The sequence below is a fragment of the Podarcis bocagei genome, assembly GCF_964188305.1.
Source record: "Podarcis bocagei genome assembly, chromosome: 8".
NCBI lineage: Eukaryota > Metazoa > Chordata > Lepidosauria > Squamata > Lacertidae > Podarcis > Podarcis bocagei.
This window is the reverse complement of record NC_138133.1, coordinates 80252140-80270339: the sequence shown is the minus strand read 5'-3', so window position 1 is coordinate 80270339 and position 18200 is coordinate 80252140. Positions and strand designations below refer to the sequence as shown.

General features: G+C 45.8%; 1 long non-coding RNA gene across 1 annotated transcript; it reads right to left on the bottom strand.

Annotated features, from left to right (window-relative positions):
- Positions 1 to 5340: 5340 nt before the first annotated feature.
- LOC308593156 lies at positions 5341 to 8343 on the bottom strand. Its single transcript, XR_014010793.1, has 3 exons — positions 6379 to 8343; positions 5925 to 6003; positions 5341 to 5758 (listed from the first exon to the last, which is right to left on the bottom strand). It is a non-coding gene; the product is annotated as an uncharacterized lncRNA (long non-coding RNA).
- Between the last annotated feature and the right edge of the window lie 9857 nt (positions 8344 to 18200).

Here is an 18200-nt window from a genome sequence, read left to right as displayed (position 1 = left end):
CCCCTTTGCCTTTACTATGGCATCCTAGTAAAATTCTGGGGAATTTCTTTGTGAAGCTGAGCCCAGTGGGACTTGCTGCCAGCCCTGACAGCATTCCCCAATTGGAAAGGAACAACCAGGAACTCACTGTCTCACGTGTCCTGAGAATGAGAAAGAATTAAGGAAGCCTCTTTCACGATGGAAGAGGACGTACAGTGGTGCCCCGCAAGACGAATGCCTCGCAAGATGGAAAACTCGCTAGACGAAAGAGTTTTCTGTTTTGGAGGTGCTTCGCAAAACAAATCTCCTATGGGCTTGCTTCGCAAGATGAAAATGTCTTGCGAGTTCCTGCGGGGTTTTTTCCCCTCCCCCCTTTTTCTAAGCCGCTAAGCCGCTTATCAGCTGATCCGATAAGCTGATAATAATAATAATAATAATAATAATAATAATAATAATAATAATAATAATAATTTATTATTTGTACCCCGCCCATCTGGCTGGGTTTCCCCAGCCACTCTGGGCGGCTTCCACAGAAACCAAAAAACACTAAAATATCATACATTAAAAACTTCCCTGAATAGGGCCGCCTTAAGATGTCTTCTGAATGTCAGGTAGTTGTCCATCACCTTGACATCCGATGGGAGGGCATTCCACAGGGCGGGCGCCACCACCGAAAAGGCCCTCTGCCTGGTTCCCTGATAAGCCGCTAAAAGCCGCTAAAAGCCGCTAAAAGCCGCTAAAAGCCGCTAATAGCGCTAATCCGCTAATCCGTCAATGGGCTTGCTTCGCAAGACGAAAAAACCGCTAGATGAAGAGAATCACAGAACGGATTCTTTTCGTCTTGCGAGGCACCACTGTATACGTAATCTGAGGACCAATTTTGTTACGGCACTAAATGCACAAATGCTAAACATTATGATGATGATTAGGATTCCATAGCAGATGCTCAGGGCAGAGAGCAGGTTCCTTGAAGGGGACCACCTGAAATTCGACGTTTTGAAAGCAGGCAGGTGCTGGTAAGGTTGATCCTTCTAGAATAAGGTATTGTTCAAATGTTTACCCCATGGTGAATAAAATATAAATTCAGCCTTGCTTCTGAAGGCACACATACTTATTTAGAACTCCTGCAGTATCTTTCAAAGGAGCAGTTGCATGAACTCTCGAGGAATATTTCAGTAACCAAGTCTCTCTGGCACAGATAGATATGGAAAAAGAGTGTCAATGTCAGAAACACACAGAGAGAGCACTGACTGGACTCTGACCAACTGAAGGGCTGTCCATTGAAGGTGTAACCCGCACTCCCCCAATCAAAGCACAGGAAATGTTCCATGTGACACATCTGATCCAATCACTGTAACCTAAATAACATGTCAGAAACTTGTCCACAAATGTTCCAGGCTTAGAAATGCCTCCTGCTTATACTTGGTCCTATAGAAATACCTTGGCACGAATATTTTCCAAGCCATAATTTCAGCCTTTATATATATATAGATCCTATCCACACAGACTGAAATGGTTGTCTTTATGTTAAAAAACCCAGCAACAACCATGGGTGGGGGTGGAACATGAGGCCCTGTTGCAAATAAAGATATATTATATTCCAGGGCTGCAAATGTTACCGGTGAGTGATCCCACTGCATCTTAAAAGGATCCACTCAGTACTGTGATGGCTGAGGATTGTGGAAAGTCTGAACTGGAAAATAGCTTTCCAGAAGGAATACTTTGAGAAGGGAGCAGGGAGGCGGTGGGCTTTTCCTATCCTTCTAAAGTGTCCAGTTTGGCACTAGGAATGAGGGAGAAAGTTCAGTTCAGTCTTCATCAAGAGGTAAACCTAAGAAATTCACACTCTCCGAAACAAGATGTGAACCTCAGAAAATGGCGGTCTCTCCTTCGTTTGAGGTTTCTAAGCAGAGGTTGGGTGGCCATCTATCAGGGATACTTTAGCTGTGATTCTTGTGTGGATGTCCCTACAGGTCCCTTACAAATCGACAAGTCCACGAAACACAGTTGTTGTGATGGCCTGGGACTCGGGCTCAGACTCGGAACCAGAGGAGTCTCAGTCCGCACTGGATCCTTTGCCTCAGGTGGCATCGGAACCAAGTTGGGGGCCTGATTCTGAAGAGCCCCAGTCTGCACAGGTTCCCCTGCAACAAGCACCAGCTGGGCCAAGTCAGGGGCCTGAGCCTGCCCTGGCTCCAGATGCAGGGATTACCTTGCTGCCTTCAGCTGGGCCATCACTTACAGCTGCTCCACTACCGGTTGGGTCAGGAGAGGCTGAGGTGGCCTCTGGGTCTAGTAACCCACCGACGTCTCCCGAGCTGCAGAGACTAAGGTCTGAGAGAAGGAGAGACCTGAGTACTCGCAGGAGGAGTGCTCACCTTTGGGCGAGACAGGGAGGTGAGTCACCGAGGGATCAGGACCGGCCGTTACCCCGACAGAGATAAAAGGCTGTTGGGCCCTGCCCCAGGTTGTGGGAGCAACATTGCTGTTTGCCAGAACCTGCCTGTGACCCTGTGCCTGACCTAGCCTGGTTTCCTGCCTTGACTCTTCGGACTGACTCTTTGCAGAACCCTTGGATTTGGGACCGGGCCTGGACCGCGTTGCTCGGGTTTACCCCCTTGCCCAGCACAGTTTCCCTTTCAAATTCACACTCCTCTGAATTTTGCAGTGCATTTCTTCAGCCAAGTTGCTGTTGGCATCCGTCTGTCTCGGGAGAGAATGGAGGAGTGCGCCTTCAGGGGTGAAGTTTAACTGTTGGAAGGCTACAGTGCCTGCTGTGGCTGTAGAGACACATGTTTTATTGCAGCTGAGGCAGATGAAGGCATCCAGCTGTGCTGCTGTAGATGCACCAAGGCGGTTTTTTCCTCTGTGTTCCTCCCAGTGGTCATTCCTCCTCTGGTCACTGCTGTGGCTGCACGACCTTGCTGTCTGTCTTCAGGCATTGCAGTGGTCTGAAGGGATTCCCACACAACAGGGTTAGTGTTGACAGCTTTCGTCTCTGTAACTTCAGCCAAGCAATGTGTAAAAAAAGGGGTCATATCTTACAAGGTGCACCAAATGCATGTATTGGTGAAAACAGCACACTTGAAATTCATTATGTTGGATGAAAGTCACATTGAAATGGTGATGAATTTCCATGAGGATTAAAAAATAAAAATAAAAACACTGCAGAAATCTCAGGTGGCGCAATGGGTCAGTACATCTGGCAGTTAACCAGAAGGCTGGTGGTTTGAGCTCACCCAGGGACAGCTGGGTTCCTGCACTGCAGGGGGTTGGTCTAGATGACCCTCTTGTCCCTTCCAAGTGTATGATTCTATGACTTCTATGTGGAGAATGGAATTAAGGATTGGAAAAAGGAGAAATTGAGAGAATGGAAATCGACATATTTTTCCTCCTATATATATATATAAATTTTTTGTTTTACAATTTAAAGTACTCGTTTTTACATCCTTGAGATATCAGTGACTTCTCTTCTTCCCTTTCCGTTGTTCATTTTACATATCATAAATCCCTGCATATTTTACAGAAACTACACCATTCAGTTTACCATTATTACAACCATCAAAACTTATTTACACTGTTGAATTGATCTTAATGCTGCCAGCGTTTTCAGCTGTGGCATACATAAATAACCTTTTTTGACACCTGGGAATTTCAGTCTGAATTATTCCCAGCAGAAAGGACTTTGGGGAAAGTACTTTTAAACATTTTTTTTCAATTCATTATTTCCTGGGATCATTTCCTGGGACGGATTTGTCCTCCCTAACTGGCAGAGCCACCATCTCCTCCAGATACCACCAAACCTCCCTGAGATGGCAATGGAGGGGAGTTCAGCTGGTACATCTCAGTGGCTTTGGGGCTTTCAGCTGCCAGCCTCTTAGGCATTGACAATGTGCAGAGAATCATAAGAAGTTTGAAGCAAGCCTCTTATACCTCAGCTCTGAACCCAAATCTAGTGCTCATTCATGCCAAATCCTTCAGAATTCTGCAGCTTAGGTCCACCTGAAATGAGAAACCATTCATTTCTTAATGAATTGATGGCTGACAAGTCTGAACTTCTTATGGTAAAGTGCTGTGGAGCTGTAAGTCAGGGAAAGTGCTCAAAATCCCGAACATTTTGAAACCAAAAGATTCCTCTGGCTGGCATTCAAACTTTTCCTGTCCAGACACTTTGAACACTCCCCTCGCCTGTGTTACTGAACTCATGTATGGTAAGATGTTCTTGGCGACCTCCCAGGAAGTAGATCTTGAGGCTCAGGAATGGCCTTGATGGAACTGTGTTTCTAAGAGGACTGTTTACTCTAGCAATATCTGCGATGTGAGTAAGAGGAAGCGGAGCTCAGGATCTTTTATCGTGCCGGGGTACACCTGAGTCACTTGTAATGCTTCTGGCTCCATCCTTCATACTCATGGGATGGTGCCAGGAAGGAAAACAAAATGGGAGGAAGGTTTGCACTGAAGGTCACCACTTTCTCAACCCCGGCAGACAATGGAGAGCAGGCAAGGGGCTTCTTGAGACCACAGAATGACCACCACCACCCTATGGCTTCCTAGCAGATTTCTGTGGACCGGTGACCATTGGAGATGGTAGGGCAGAAGGCAAGGAGGCCAGTGGTTCCAGAAACCACCTCCTGACTGTAGGTAAGAAGTAGACAAGTAAGAAGGAAGACACTAGAGAGCTAGCAGGAGGCAAACTGAGGTTGGTGGGACAGTCCTCCATCTGCCCTAATGGCTCAGCTTCCACTAAGCAGGGCAAGGATGAAGGCATTTTGTTTGCTGTGATGTTCAGAAGGTGCATCTCCATAGGAGATAAGATGGACAGTGAAAGGTAAGTGATGGTTGGAGGCGATTCATCTGGATTCCCTGCCCTCTAGTCCAGCCATAGGCAAACTTGGCCCTCCATATGTTTTTTGGCCTACAACTCCCATGATCCCTAGCTAACAAGACGAGTGGTCAGGGATGATGGGACTTGTAGTCTCAAAACATCTGGAGGCCAAGTTTGCCTATGCCTGCTCTAGTCCACACCAGGGCAGGGAGGATGCATACCCTCCCACACCTTGACTGCAAAATCCGGGACACGATCTCGTGAGAGAACGGCGGCCATTTTGGAGGCCGTGATCTCACACAATTTTGCACTGCGATTTCTCCCTGGAAAAGCATTTTGGGGGGGGGGAATGGCACCCATGAATGTGCATTTTGGGGTGCCGTGAGAGATTGCACCACTTTTTAAAAAATGTTTTTTCATGGTGATGCGAAATCATGTGAAATGGCAATGTCCAAAATGGCCACTGTTCTCTCGTGAGAAAAGAAAAAGTGATGTCCTGTTTTTTCCGGGACACTCGTAGGGTACGAGGATGGTATTTGCATATACAAAGAACAATAGACTGTTGTGGGAGAGAATAAGAGAGAGGGAGAAAGAGAGCTCAGAGGTGGTCAGTATTGTTTTGCTGGAGGGCCGCAGTCTCCCTTGATGAACCTTCCAGGGGGCCAATGTCAGCAGTGAATGTGGCTACCTGTACTCTTTCATCACACATATACTGTGCAGATTAGCTAAGGAGGAACTTTTAATGCCCCCTCTTCACTTGAAAAATTGATAACTAGCGTGGGAGCAATTGACTCCCCCAGGCAAGTGCTGTGCCTACTTAAATTTAATTTATGTTTAAACCTCTGCCAAAATTGGTAGGGTTCTGGAGGTCCAGAAAAAAAATTGTTTGGGGTGGTGAGGCTTGATTAGGCTCTGGGCTGGGCTGGGGAATGGTGAGGTTGAAACCAGAAACAACTAGCAGGGTAATAATAATAATAATAATAATAATAATAATAATAATAATAATAATAATTTATTATTTGTACCCCGTCCATCTGGCTGGGTTTCCCCAGCCACTCTGGGCGGCTTCCATAGAAACCAAAAAACACTAAAATATCATACATTAAAAACTTCCCTGAACAGGGCAGGGCTAGCTTCCTGGCAGATGCAATAAAATAAAGCAAACTGAGATAAATCAGAATAAAACCAACCTAATTGACCTTGCAGGGATGCGGGTGGCGCTGTGGGTAAAACCTCAGCACCTAGGACTTGCCGATCGCATGGTCGGCGGTTCGAATCCCCGCGGCGGGGTGCGCTCCCGTCGTTCGGTCCCAGCGCCTGCCAACCTAGCAGTTCGAAAGCACCCCGGGTGCAAGTAGATAAATAGGGACCGCTTACCAGCGGGAAGGTAAACGGCGTTCCGTGTGCTTCGCTGGCTTGCCAGATGCAGCTTGTCACGCTGGCCACGTGACCCGGAAGTGTCTGCGGGCAGCGCTGACTCCCGGCCTATAGAGTGAGATGAGCGCACAACCCTAGAGTCTGGCAAGACTGGCCCATATGGGCAGGGGTACCTTTACCTTTACCTTTTAATTGACCTTGCAGGCCTTAATAATATAATATAGGGATATATGATAGTTCACAGCTCAATGACTAACTCACCCAATATCCCAGGTTCAGTTAATCTCAGGTAACAGGATTGGGGGGCATCTAAAATGACATATTAGACTACTCCTAACAACAGTAGCTGTTAATGAGTCAGATGGATCAATGGGTAGAGTCAGTATAAGGCCATTCCCTATCTTAGGAGTTCTGTACCTTCCAGGAACAGCTACTGTTATTTAAAGCTGTTCCTAAGTGTTCTCCCTAAGGATGATGGAGGAATCCATTTTACATGGATTTATATACAATATTTGGCAGTTCCAAACCAACTGAGATTTGCAAGATCCATCTTATATCCAAGCTGCTTGCGCATTGTGTGTTTTCTAAAAAAGCCCAACTTATAATATGCAAAATTCTTTATGTATACAGTGTGTGTGTGTAATAAGAGTCAAGCTTCATGCTGTACTATATTTCTACAGCACAACTGGTAAGTTACTCATGCACAAATATTTTTTTCTACAGTTATAGGCATTGCTGTACATATCTGTTTATGAGCTGGTTACTTAAGGAAACCTGGAATGTATATATCTGCATAATGTCTATGCAATATTATATGAATGACAATGTGAGAATTGCTTGCATTTTTAGTGGAACTGGGAAATATCTTGCTTCTTGTTGAAATCAAGGGGCGAGATGGAAAACAGAAAAAATATATCAATGTGGATAAGCTTGAAACTGAGACTTTCATAAAACCCTATCCCTTCTTCTTCCTTAAAACCGGATCAAAACTATACAGTATCTAAATTACTTACATCCAGTCCAGAGGATGACATTGTTTGTTGGCTTCTTCCTCCTCAATCTCAGTGTTACCCTCACAGAACTCTGCAGGGAGGAAGAAGGGGCAAAACTAGGATTGGTCAGCTTTGCCTGTCATTGGCGGTAGCGCCACCTACTGTTCACCTCCTTGCCTTCCACCCTACCACTCCCTGCCTTCCACTCTACCAATCCCAATGGTCACTAGGCACCAGCTCTAAACAAAACTGCCTTGTGATAAAGTCACCACAGTTGTTGTTGTTGTTGGGTTTTTTTTTAAAGACCAGGTGCTCATCATGGTGTAGCTGCTGCCAGAAAGCCAAATCATGTAGGTTGCCCATTTAGTTGGAGTCAACAGGAACCATTCCATGCTTCCTCCATCCCTGGTAATGTTTGGATACAGTTGATCCCAAATCACGTGGGCAGCCCTTCCTGCCCATGCCTGAGTGCTCATGTAATTCATCTCAGTAGCAACCACATCATCAGAACAACATAGGAACTAACCCTGAACATCTGGGTGGGTTTTTGGAAGAACGCAGTGTGCTTGGCATAATATATATACACCCCAGAGAGATCTCAGGTCAATGCACCATTGAAAGGATCTCGGTGTGGCACGACCACATTCAGGAGACTACTTAGCAGAATGATTAATCCAGTCCTGACATCTGAATGCAAAGAAAGCCCCATAGGATATGCTGTTGCTGCTAACCCTGAGAGATGGCTCAGAGTTAATTCCAGTCTTCAGGTATGCATGTAGAACCTCCCCACAGGAGTGTTAAACATGCACAGTCATGATCCAGCTAATTTGGCAATTACAAGATGACATTGGGTGCTGGGTTAATGAATCACTTGGTATCTTCCTTTCTCAGAGATTCCTCTCTAGCCTGGTACATTTTGTGTGCAATCATTATGACAGAGCTCAAACCTGAAGAAGAACCCAGGTGTGCGTGGGCACAACTCTACATATAAGGCCAGGGACAACTTGCCACCAAAGCTAAGTGTTTTAGTGAAACACAAGAGAATGTAGATTGGAGCTAAATGAACTAGTGGAACTTTTGACTGAGTTCCCGGACAGTATCTATATAGCTGACCTTTCAAAGAGTCACAGGGATTTGGTTCACCTTTTCGTTTGTTTTGTCTTAGGCATGACTATGCTACAGGTTTATCACATTCCATGAAGTTTGTGTGTATCCTGGCTCTGCAAAATGCAATCCATCCTGAGCAAGCGCAGAGTGATGCTTTGAATCGATGGGCCAGGAGTAGCTGGAGTCAAGCAGCAGGAGTCAGATGACCAACAAGAAGGCAGCAAGCAGCAGGTTGCAGACATTTAGCAAAAGAACCAGCCATTTCTACAGGACCTGGGAAAGCTCCCAGGGAGCAAAGATGTTGCTACAAAAAAGTCAAAGCCTAACTGACTTCTTAAGTACTGTAATACAGAAGAACTATTGACTGATTGTATATGAACACGGACTGCCGAGTTGGATTCATCCTGCGGGTGAAGATCCCACTGATTTCTTTCAGAATGCAACAGTCCTCTTTGCACATTCCCCTCCCTGCATACACTAAATATTTGGAGGTGGAGATAGAAGCATTTCTGATGGCCCAGCCCATGCACACAGGTCCTGGCCCCCTACCATTTGTGCAGCCAGTTACATAGTTGTATGCACATAGATGCTCTACTTGATCAAGTTCCCTGCATTATCATAGGCCCCTATTCACAGGGGGTACCTATGCACGTATAGCTATATGCAGGGGGCCAGCCCCCTCCCCATAAGTATTAGGGGGACCAAAAGGCTCGGCTCCTAGGAGAGGTCAATCTGTGTTGACAGTAGTCAGCTAGATGGACTAGCAGTTTGACTAATGCAGCAGCTTGTGTTTCTGTGATGCTAGGCATTCCCACCAACACCCAGTAGCATGTTTTGTAGAACTGCATCAGAACTGATGACACGACATAGCCAAGGCTGACTTTAATCAGTAGCACAAAAATGTGGTGGTTTTTTTACCCATATAAAAACAAAATCACCAAAATATCCAGTTTCACAACACAGTTTTTGAATGTGGAATTTCACATTCGAATTTCAAATTCACCTTTTAAAAAAACCCAAAGTGGAGGGATTTATTAGCATCCCTCCTTTATTCTTGCAAGAGACACGTATAAAATAACGAAATATTATTTCATGTCAGTGCAGGTTTCAAATATCTGCCAACTTTTCAGCAAATATCCAAATGCTCATTGACTTGGAATGTAGGGTTGCTTTCGGTGAACTTTGACTCAGAGTAGAGCCACCGAAATGAATGGTGAATACCACCCATAGGAACATAGGAAGCTGCCTTGTACTGAGACAGACCGTTGGTCCATCTATCTCAGTATTGTCTAATCTGACATTTGCAGGAGGTTAGACTAGATGAACTTTGGGGTCCCTTCTGACTCTACACTTCTATGATTCTATGACAGGCATTCTCTCCAGGGTTTCAGGCAGGGAATCTTTTCCAGTGTTACCTGAAGATGCCAGAGATTGGTAAAAGGTAAAGGTAAAGGACCCCTGGATGGTTAAAGGTAAAGGTAAAGGGCCCCCTGACCATTAGGTCCAGTCGTGACCAACTCTGGGGTTGCGGTGCTCACCTCGCTTTATTGGCCGAGGGAGCCGGCGTACAGCTTCCGGGTCATGTGGCCAGCATGACTAAGCCACTTCTGGCGAACCAGAGCAGTGCACAGAAATGCCGTTCACCTTCCCGCCAGAGCGGTACCTATTTATCTACTTGCACTTTGACATGCTTTCGAACTGCTAGGTTGGCAGGAGCTGGGACCGAGCAATGGGAGCTCACCCCGTCGCAGGGATTTGAAATGCGACCTTCTGATCGGCAAGCCCTAGGCTCTGTGGTTTAACCCACAGTGCCGCCAGTGTCCCCTTGGATGGTTAAGTCCAGTCAGATTTGACTATGTGGTGCTCCTCTCTACTTTCTAGCCAAGAGAGCCGACATTTGTTGGCAGAAAGCTTTCCGGATCATGTGGCCAGCATGACTAAACCGCTTCTGGTGCAACGGGACACAGTGACAGAAGCCAGAGCGCCCGGAAAAGCTGTTGACCTTCTCGCTGCAGCAGTACCTATTTATCTACTCATGCTGGTATGTTTTTGAACTGCTAGGTTGGCAGGAGCTGGGACAGAGCTCACCCCGTTGTGCAGATTCCAACTGCTGACCTTACAATCTGTGAGCCCAGGAGGCTCAGTGGTTTAGACCATGGTGCCACCTGCATCCCCACGCCAGAGACTGAAGCTAGGACCACTCTACCACTGGCCTGCAGCCCTACCACCTGGAGAACATATGACAGCAGAAGAGCTTTTGGGAAGCTCTGGTTTTTCCCCATGTCAGCTGGCTGTGAGTCAGACCAATTTTCCCCTTGCCCAAGTGCCCTGACTCCTACAAAGATGCTCCAGAAGTTTATAACCATGTGGGATACTCATAAAATTCTCCTCCTCCAACAAAGTTTGGACATGTCTTCATTAAAACCATGAGCCTCTGGATTGCATTCCCCCCTCTGGGACTTTTCCCTGTCACTTCCCTGACGACTTTACTTGTCACGTATGTGTCATGATTGTATGCAATTAACCTGTGTTAATGAGCAATTTGGGAGGTGTTGGCCTTCAGTATTCCAAGAGCTGTGCACTTTCCTTCATTTTATTGTTTTTTTAAAAGAGTCTACCTTTCATCTGGCTCATATGATCCTGACACATCCCAGAACAGCTGACATGACAAGAGTTACCTTATGCAACCTCAGTCGTGCAACCTGCCTTAAACCTAATAACTTCGCCAGCATCACCCGAGGGGGTGGTTGGCTGCTAGAGAGTTCATTTCTTTCATGGGTAAACCCAAGCTTGAAAACACTCACCTTCAGACTAAGTGAGAACACACCTCTGTTTTAAATCTCCCTATCCTATCCAAAGCACCCCTCTGCCAGTGCAACTTAACCCAACACAACCCTTCCACTTTTTTGCTGAGTTCACTGCATTTTTAATATAGTTATTTTCCTCCACGCCTTGAAGAGGCAGCACTGTTATTAGAAGCCAACAGTTTAATCTGAAATCCCATTAAAACCCACTGAAATAAGCTCATTTGGTTTTAACAGATTTTGAATTAAGCAGGGAGGGACACCAGTCTCATTAACCGTTGCGCAGGTGTAAAGACAAAGAGCCTCTCCCTGTTTGCTGCCATGAGGGTCATGGGTATGCATGCTCTATACTTTGGGTATATCTCTCTAAATGGCAACATTATATTGGTTTTATGCTTTATGGAAGTGAGCCATGGGCAACTCAACAACCGTCAGAAGTGACAGCTCAATGCCTTCCACATGTGTTGCGTCAGGAAGATTTTGGGCATCATATGGCAGGACAGAGTTTCAAACAAAGATTTGCTTTCCCAAGTGCACATTCACAGCATGTTTGCATTGCTGTCTCAGTGATGTCTACTCTGGCTTGGTCCATCTCCACAGAATGGAAGATGGCGGACTGTCTCGCCAGAGTGGTGCATGCTTTAGTTATCTCTCTCTGCAATATGCTCTATGTGGGGCTACCTTTGAAGGTGACCCGGAAACTACAACTAATCCAGAATGCGGCAGCTAGACTGGTGGTTGGGAGCGGCCGCTGAAACCACATAACACTGGTCTTGAAAGACCTACATTGGCTCCCAGTACGATTCCGAGCACAATTCAAAGTGTTGGTGCGGACCTTTAAAGCCCTAAACGGCCTCGGTCCAGTATATCTGAAGGAGCATCTCCACCCCCATCGTTCTGCCCGGACACTGAGGTCCAGTGCTGAGGGCCTTCTGGCGGTTTCCTCCCTGTGAGAAGCCAAGTTACAGGGAACCGGGCAGAGGGCCTTCTTGGTATTGGTGCCCACCCTGAGGAAGGCCCTCCCACTGGATGTCAAAGAGAAAAACAACTACCAGACTTTTAGAAGACATCTGAAGGCAGCCCTGTTTAGGGAAGATTTTAATGTTTAATAGACTATTGTATTTTAATATTCTGTTGGAGCCCGCCCAGAGTGGCTGGGGAAACCCAGCCAGATGGGCGGGGTATAAATAATATATTATTATTATTATTATTATTATTATTATTATTATTATTATTATTATTATTATTATTATTATGATTATTATGATTATTATGATTATTATGATTATGTCCCCAAGGACCTGCTTCAGGCACCAGGCCCACTGCCAGACCAACTCTGTGCTACAAAGATGTCCGCAAAAGTGACACAAAGGCTGACAACTTCAACCCCGCCATATGGGAATCCCTTGCAGATGACCACAATGTCTGGAGACAAACAGATCATGCGCTCATAGCATGACCAGAGGAGGAATGACCACTGGGAGGAATGCAGAGAGAATAAATGCTATCGTGCATCTGCAGCAGCACAACCGGACACCTTCATCTGCAACAAAACACGTTTCTTTCTTTTTTTAAATAATTTTTTATTGGAAAATTTATTTATAACATAACACAAACCCCCCACCACCCAACACAGAAACCCACCCCCATCAGACACAAACATAACAAACAGCAAGCATAATATACAGCAATACAACCAACCAAATAAAAGACTTCCTTGATCCTGTTTCTGGCATCCTTATTTACTTTTTATAAGCTGTTTCCTTTATGAATAATTATTAAGATAATTTAAATATCCACAAAGTCTCCTGCAGACATTAATCGAAACAAGTCCAGGTATGAATTTTAGGGCACTGTTTTGTGAAGTATTCTCTGCATTTTCCCCATGCCTTTTGAAATTCTTGTCTAGTATCATCTTTAACTGCCTCTGTTAACCTAGCCAATTCAATATACTCTAACAGTTTGTCTTGCCATTCCATTTTTCTTGGCACAGTTTTGTTTTTCCAGTTTTTAGCAATTAGGATCCTTTCCGCTCCTTTATCAGTCTCTACAGCCACAGCAGGTGCTGTAACCCTCAAAGGTGCTGTTATGTACTGAGTTGAATAGGATCCAAACTGAAGCAGTCTGACTGGTCCTAGAACAATAGGATCCAAATTGCAGCAGTCTGATTGGTCCTAGAACAATAGGATTCAGAATGCAGCAGTCTGATTGGTCCTAGAACAATGCAGCAGTATGATTGGTTGGCAGGAACCACCCAATCATGTTCCAGATATAAGTGAATCCACAACCTGATTGGCTTACAGTAGAATTCCAGAATTAGCCAATCATGTGCAGCCCATTGTGTAAATAATGTATATAAAGCAGATACTTTGAGGGGACATTCATCCATTCCTCCTCACCACTATGAGCTGAATAAAGAGCATGAAATCACTTTGCGACTCGGAGTATATTTCAGGTGCTTTCCTCCATTGTCTCCTGAGACAGATGAATGCCATCTCAACTCAACTCAATGGCATAGTGTGGCAGGTGCTAAAAAGGCAAATTCAATGGCTGGGATAATTAGGAAAGAGATCGAGAATAAAAATATTGTTTGTTGTCCAAATCTACGGTGTGGCCACACTTGGAATACGGCGTACTGTTCTGGTGGCCTCACCTCAAAGAAGATATTTTAGAGCTGGGAAAGGTGTGGAAAAGGGAAACCGACATGATTAAGGGGCTGGAGAAAGTTCATTAAAGATAAGTAAGAGGTGACATGATAGAGTATAAAATTCTACAGAGTGAGCAGAAAGTGGACACAGAGAAAGATTTCTCCCTCTCTCGCAACACTAGATACTTGAGGACACCCAATGAAGTCAAATGCCAGAAGACTGAAGGCAGACAAAAGGAAGTAAATCTCCAAGCAGCATACATTAGGACTAGAGAATTTGCTCTCTTAGGAGGCAGCGAGGGCCACCAACTTGGACATCTCCAACAGAGGCCTAGACAAATTCATTGAAGCTACTAGGGGATTCCCTAACAACTCTCAACACTGTTAACGAACTATGGTCCCCAAGGGTCTTCGGAGGAGCCCATGGCTGTTCAAAGTTGTAGAGTCTGCTTTGAATATATAGTGCAAATGAGGCCTTTGCGATTCATGCTGGTAATGGGGCAATGCTGCCCAGGGTCTAGGGTTATGAGCTGATTTTTAAAAATGGGTCATAGAGGGTAAGGCTGTATACACATGGCACATTTAAAGCACATCACGTCCCCCCAAAACATCCCAGGAACTGCAGTTTGTTAAGGGTGCTGGGAATCATAGCCCTGTGAGGAGTAAACTAGGAGTTCCCAAGATTCTTTGGGGGCAGCTATGTGGTTTAAACGTGCCTTCAAAGTACAAACCCTTCAACATTTCTCCAATAGAAATAGGGATGTCCTATTTAATAATAGGGATGCGGGTGGTGCTGTGGGCTAAACCACAGAGCCTAGGACTTGCCGATCAGAAGGTCGGCGGTTCGAATCCCCGCGATGGGGTGAGCTCCCGTTGCTCGGTCCCTGCTCCTGCCAACCTAGCAGTTCAAAAGCACGTCAAAGTGCAAGAAGATAAATAGGTACCGCTCCGGCGGGAAGGTAAACAGTGTTTCCGTGCGCTGCTCTGGTTTGCCAGAAGCGGCTTAGTCACATGACCCAGAAGCTATACGCCGGCTCCCTCGGCCAATAAAGTGAGATGAGCGCCGCAACCCCAGAGTCAGCCACGACTGGACCTAATGGTCAGGGGTCCCTTTACCTTTTTTATTTAATAATAATAATAATAATAATAATAATAATAATAATAATAATAATAATAATAATAATAATACATGAAACATTTAAATGCTTCCCTATACAGGGCTGCCTTCAGAAGAAATATTTATCTCCTTGGCTTGGGGGTTGCATAACTCCATAACCCCCAACATTTCTCAAGGATCAAATCAGAAACTGGGACGGCTTCTGTAAATCCGGGACTGTTCCTGGAAAATAGGGACACTTGGAGGGTCTGTATGCAGCCTGTGTATGGAACAGGAGTCTGAGAAAACATACAGCACCAGTTGCATCCCAGTTTGGAAATCTTTCTCTCCCCCCACTTTGTTACATCTCTGCCTTCACCCTACAACCTCCTCATGTAATCAGTACCCCCCCTCAAAAAAAAAAAAAACTAATCTGAGAAGGAGCGGATGGAAGTTATCAAACGGTTTCCCTGAAGTTAGCGGCTATAATCAGGATAATGAATGCAGTGGAAATCTATCCTGGAGGAGCACAAATCGACTGCCCTTTGTCTCTTTCTGTGGATGAAAGCAATATTTTTCAAGCAGTAAATCCTTAGGAGCTCAATATTGTCTCTGCAGGAAATCAACAGAAAGAGAGAGAGAGAGAGAGAGAGAGAGAGAGAGAGAGAGAGAGAGAGAGAGAGAGAGAACCAAACCCTGCTTCCCTAACCTATCGAGAGCCTCTAGGTCAGTGGTTCTCAACCTGTGGGTCCCCAGATGTTGTTGGACTACAACTCCCATCATCCCGGAGCTCTGGCCTTGCTAGCTAGGGGTGATGGGAGTTGTAGTTCAACAACATCTGGGGACCCACAGGTTGAGAAAGGCCGCTCTAGGTTGACCCCAATGGAAGCATGTTGAATCCATGCACCCAGTAACTGTGCACTCAGGACCAGGTGCTCAGCCTTGGGGTCATTTTGGACTCACAGTTGTCCATGGAGGCGCAGGGCAATTCTGTACCCAGGTTGGCTGTGTACCAGCTCCATCTGGTACATCAGCTGAGACCCTGCCTGCCTGCTCTAGTTATCTTCTGCTTGGACTACTGCAATGCACTCTACATGCGGCTACCTTTGAAGGTGACTTGGAAACTACAACTAATTCAGAATGTGGCAGCTAGACTGGTGACTGGGAAAGGCTGCCGGGACCACATAACACCAGTCCTAAAGGATCTACACTGGCTCCCATTATGTTTCCAAGCATAAGTCAAAGTGTCGGTGAACTTTAAAGTCCTAAACGGCCTCAGCCCTGTGTATCTGAAGGAGCATCTCAACCGTATCATTCAGCCCAGAGAAGAGCCAACTCCAAAGCTCTTCTGCCAGTTCCCTCATTGCGAGAAGTGAGGTTACTGGGAACCAGGCAGAGGGCATTCTTGGTAGTCGCTCCCGCCTTGTGGAATGCCATCCTGTCAGATGTCAAGGAAATAAAGAACTCTCTGACTTTTAGAAGACACCTGAAGGCAGCTCTGTACAGGGAAGTTTTTTATGTTTGATGTTTTACTGTGGTTTTATAATTTGTTGGAAGCTGTCCAGAGAGGCTGGAACAACCCAGTCAAATGGTCGGCATATGATTACAGTGGTACCTCGGGTTAGGTACTTAATTCGTTCCAGAGGTCCGTTCTTAACCTGAAACTGTTATTAACCTGAAGCACCACTTTAGCTAATGGGGCCTCCTGCTGCCGCCGTGCTGCCGGAGCACGATTTCTGTTCTCATCCTGAAGCAAAGTTCTTAACCAGAGGTACTATTTCTGGGTTAGCGGAGTCTGTAACCTGAAGCGTCTGTAACCTGAAGTGTATGTAACCACTGCATAATTATTGTTATTTTTATTATTCTTAGCATGGTTCACTGAGCATTACTCTTAAGAAAACCCCACCAAAATAGAGAGAGAGGTAATGTATTTGAATACTGCTTTTATTCATTTTAAATGCATGTACTTCTATTGGATATGTCCATTGTAATGATCACGTGCCATTAGCTTTGAGTGGGTCGGTCCTTATCGCTACACATATGGAATCATACGACTAGCAGAAATTAAAACACAGTCTAACAACACTCTCTCCATAAGGAGCATATTGTTCATCTCCTAGTTCTCTTCCACTGGCTTCCTAAGTTGATACTCCTGGGGGACTGGTGATAAGGTGCATTTAAGCCCTGAATCTGAGGCAGGGAGCCTTTTTTGGCCTGAGAGCCACATTCCCTCAAAAGGAACCTTCTGAGGGCCACATGCTAATTGTGGGTGAGCTCAGAGGCAAAAGCGGGAGGGGCGATGGATGTGACACGTAGCTCTGTGCATTCCAGCAATGCAAAAGTCAGAGATTTCGTAAAGCCATTGCAATGCAGAAATAGCAGCTAAAGCATACATGATAGATGGGTATCCAAAGGTAAAGGTAAAGGGTCCCCTGACCGTTAGGTCCAGTCGTGGCCGTCTCTGGGGTTGCGGCGCTCATCTCACTTTTCTGGCCGAGGGAGCTGGCATACAAGCTTCCGGGTCATGTGGCCAGCATGACTGAGCCGCTTTTGGCGAACCAGAGCAGCGCATGGAAACGCCGTGTACCTTCCCGCTGGAGCGGTACCTATTTATCTACTTGCACTTTGAGGTGCTTTCGAACTGCTAGGTTGGCAGGAGCAGGGACCGAGCAACAGGAGCTCACCCCGTTGCGGGGATTCGAACCGCCGACCTTCTGATCGGCAAGTCCTAGGCTCTGTGGTTTAACCCACAGTGCCACCCACGTCCCTGATGCCTATCCAACCTCTGCCTTAAAACCTTCAAGGGAGAGGAGTCCACAACCTCCTGACAGAGGCCGTTCAACTGTTGAATAGCTCTTACTGTCAGAAAGTTCTAAGTTCCCCAGCCCTAATGTAGTCCAGGGGAAGAAAGTCTGGGTTGTGCTTAAAGAGGCAGTGCGTGGTTAATTCACTGTGCCCAAATACATCACAAGTGGTCTGCATACCTTAAGAAATGCATCCTCCCTAGACATCACCTTCTTGCTCTTCATACTTGTTGGAGAGTTGCTCCTCCTGTAGTTCTGTCCTTGGGTTGTTCCTTCTTTTATGCGGCAGCCCTGCCAATAATTCGTCAGTTTGGGTCTATCCTGTTGGCAATCACACTTGTGTGCCTTTAAAACGCAACGTGAGAGGTTTGGGGGCCTCTCTGCAAACTTAATACACCTGGGAAAAGTCAATGGTAGAAACTATAAACAAAACAGCTCAAGGCGTCATTGATAACCTAAGAACGAGTGCTAGAGCTGGCTGGCAGGCGGGAAGTGGGTCTCATTCCCAGAAGTGACATTTTGCATATTTAAACAAGATTGGGAACCACACGAGATAGAAAGCGTTCTTG